This window comes from Tiliqua scincoides, chromosome 2, assembly GCF_035046505.1.
Source record: "Tiliqua scincoides isolate rTilSci1 chromosome 2, rTilSci1.hap2, whole genome shotgun sequence".
Lineage (NCBI taxonomy): Eukaryota > Metazoa > Chordata > Lepidosauria > Squamata > Scincidae > Tiliqua > Tiliqua scincoides.
The window spans coordinates 180301547-180305300 of record NC_089822.1 but is presented as its reverse complement, the minus strand read 5'-3'; the positions used below and the strand labels follow the sequence as shown (position 1 = coordinate 180305300).

The 3754-nt window shown below is 45.0% G+C and overlaps 1 pseudogene; it reads right to left on the bottom strand.

The window, feature by feature from the left end:
• Positions 1–2859: 2859 nt before the first annotated feature.
• LOC136642977 (5S ribosomal RNA) lies at positions 2860–2979 on the bottom strand (annotated as a pseudogene).
• Positions 2980–3754: the final 775 nt, after the last annotated feature.

The following is a 3754-nucleotide window of genomic DNA, read 5'->3' as shown; positions in this document are numbered from 1 at the left end:
TTTGTCAACCATTTAGTTTCTAATAAGAAACCATTGTTCCTCTCTCAATTCATATGTTAATTAACTTTACAAAGCATGGTTTACAGTTACCTGCTGTTGTGAATATATCACTGTACCTCCTCTGTCCCGTTTAAGCTTTCCAAAACAATGGTCGCAAACTGTGTCCAAACTTGCACATCTATGCATATTTTGCATTTTCCTTTGACCTCATTATTTACATATTTTTCTTCTGTCTCTGTCTTATCCACATATACCTGCTAATTGAAGATAACGCTTTATGCATCAGATGAAGTGGGCTGTAGTCCAGGGGTGCCCAAACCTTTTGGCCAGAGGGACACATCAAATATCTGGCAAGGTGTGGAGGCCAGAAAAAAAAAAATTAAATATAAAATTTAAATAAATAAATTAGAGATGGAACTTAGATGAGTGAATAAATGAATGAACGGGTTCATTCATTCAACCTCTCTGGCCCTCAGAACACCCTCCAGACACAATCAGAGCACAGTTCTGGTCATGTTCAGTTGAGTGGGCCAGAGGCTTTCAGGGGACAAGAGGTTGGCCGTGGGCCAGAAAGAGGCTTGCTGCGGGCCACATCTGGCCCCTGGGCCGGGGTTTGGAGACCCCTGCTTTAGTCCATAAAACCCGTGCTGAAATATAAACTGATTCATCTTTAATGCACTACATAATGTTTTGTTGTTTTTGCTACAACAAACATGGTTACCTTTCTGGAACTTGATATAGCATGTAATTCTATAACACCTTTCTGGCAGTAAGCCCCACTGAACACAATGGAACTTACTTCTGAGTAGATATGTATAGGATTGTGCTGAAACTTGTTGAGGATAATTGCCCTCCAGACATTTGTGGTACTGGATATGAAAACTGCATTATTCAAGATGTATGATATATTCACTACTAGCGAACCAGATCATGTTGGGGTTAAAGCACTTCCATTTTGTTTCTTGAGTGCATCCTAAATTGCTGGCTCCTGCTTATGGTCCCACAGTTTCCCTGTGGGGGAAGAATAAGAACAGCCACCAATTAGATGTGTAAGGCACGTGGCTGAACACAGGAAAAGAAGCAGAAAGGTTTCAAAAATACCTAGTGCATGGCTAAGGGAGCACCACTGTAAGGTACTGCGCTAACAGCACAACCCTAGGCATGTTGGAAGTAAATCCCATTGTATTCAATGGGACCTACTTCAGGAAAGTATTGTAGGATTGCAGCCTAACACAGTAGTCAAAAGGCTAAAGAAACACTGTGGCTATTAGATATGGACATTTAATGATACATTTTATGTACTTTTGTAATCAGAAATATTCCTTTCTACAGTCCTGAAACTCAGTGATTATTTCGGCATATTACTGGGGTGCTTCCAGAGGGCCAAACTACAAGTTCCCCTAAAGGCAGCCTTAACAGGTGTGCTTAAACCTAGAAGCTTCTTAAGAAAAAGCAGCTGCAGGCCACCTCATCCTGACTGAGGCCACAGTGCATGGGGGGGAGGAAGGGTAATGCATTTTCCTCAGGACAGGCTGTTTTCCTATCCAAAATTGCATATTCATTTTATATGGACTCAATTGTGCATGGAGTGTCCCCTGTGCTGATTCCGTCACCTTAGTTTTTGCGTACTATTGCTGGAAGTGCTAGAAGCGCTAGTGTTTCTCCTTCCAACAAAGCAAAATCATGGCTTTGTTTGAAGAAAAGAAGAGCGACTGAACCAGCCTGCACACTCAATGGAGCCTAACTGAACATTTAGAGGAAGTGCTTTTTGTTAATGTTGAGTTAGTCTCCTTCAAAAGTGTAACACACTGCTTCAAGGCCCAGGGCAGTGACACTACAGTGTCACTTGACTTTGTATCAAGTGACTTCACTTCTGGATTCTTCTCGGAAGAGGGGGTGCTCACTGCAGTGGCTTTGCACCCTTTGTTCTTTCTCCTGTGGAGACACCTCTTGAAGGGGAACCTCCACAGGAGAGAGAACAGGGGTGCGAAGCCGTCAGTGCCTCCTCCTCCAGGGAGAAGCCAGAAGTTACTTCCATTGAAGGGGAGCCTCGAAAGAAGAAGGAAGCCACCAGCACCTCCTCCTCTGCAGAGAATCCAGAAGTGACTGCCTGGTGTCACTTGTGGTGCAAGGCAGTCACTTCTGGGTTCTCCCTGGAGGAAGGGCACTCTCTGTGGACGCTTCTAACTCCCATTCCTTCTCCTATGGAGGCTTCAGAAGTGACTGCTTGCGTCGCTTGCGGTGCAAGACAATCGTTTCTGGGTTCTCCCTGGAGGAAAGGCACTTGCTGTGGCTGCTCCTTGGCATGTCCATCATGAACGCAAACAAGATGTTGCCTTGCAACTAATGAGCAAGAACTGCTCTGGCAGTTTCTGCACCAGACCAGTTTTCCCTCGGGGAAAAAACCTCTGTGGCCTAGGCCGGATTGGCTCAGGGGACCTTTGTGATCAACACACAGAGAACTGTTTCCATCTGCACAATTTGTATTGCCTCATGGACCATTTTATCTCCTCTGCATCCCTGGTCTGGCTGGTTAACTGTAGCTCAGCAAGTGTTATCCAGCATGGAAAATCAATGCAAGGCAAAGCTGGAGAAAGAACAGAAGTGAGAAATAGTTCATCCTTGTCGTGTTTGATCAATGTACTATTGGAAAAGAGATAAAATACAAAAAAGGAAAATCAGTTGAGATTTCTGAAAGCCTCTGTAGAAATAGTACCAAAAGAGGAGGCAGAGATGGTGGTTCTGGTGTGGATTTGGTGCATTAAATCTAGTGATGGGTGGGCTCTTCCCCATGTCTCAAATTAGCTCAGAAATTATTTAAATGGTTGGCAACCTTCAGTCTCAAAAGACTATGGTATAAGCCTACAGCACCCGGTATTCCCAGGTGGTCTCCCATCCAAGTACTAACCAGGCCTGACCCTGCTTAGCTTCCGAGATCAGACAAGATTGGGCATGTGCAGGGTAAGCAGGACAAAATGGAATCATTTCCCAAGACAATTCTAGGTCGAGGAAATTCTAGGTCGAGGCCCCCTCCATACCAGCCCTCCCTGCCAGCTCTTCACCCTCCTAAAGCACACTCTCCCTAGCCTTCACTCACCGGTCAACAGGTGGGAGCAGCAGCAGAGGTGGCAAGGATGAATTTTTCTCCCCTTCTCACCTCTCCCTGGTGTACCAGAAACACAGTGGTGGCAGTTGCCCAGGATTTTATACTGTCTATACACATTAATGGCTCCATCCTACACTTGCTTGGCTTGTGGAGTGCAGTGATGCCAACACAACCTCCGCTGCATCCCGTGGGCAGGCTGGGGTTTGGGCTGTTGCACAGAAGTAGGTAAAGAATTTTTTTACTTATCTTCTCTGCCACTCCCTGGTCACGAATGGTCCTGATCTATGCCAGCTCTTTTGCTGCTGCAAATCTGATAGATCCAAGAGGACACGTTGGGCTGTTGAAAAAAAGTATAGAAATAAATATTCCTATAACTAAATGATTCTCTACGGAATCAGTAATAATTCACTCCCTAGTGAATAAACACTCTGTGGTAAAATAACCCTGCTTTTGTTGATGTGCAATGTACAAAATTGACCTTAGAGCTGCTGAAATGGGGGGCAGGGATGCATTTGTATTAGCTCCATTTTACAACATGCAGTTACATTTGTGTTAGTTGGAGAGCATGGCCCATGAAAGGAGGGATGCAGGGGGTAGTTTGCACCCTGGCCTAAAGTAAAAAAGGGCACCCAGGAAGCAAAGGAGAGG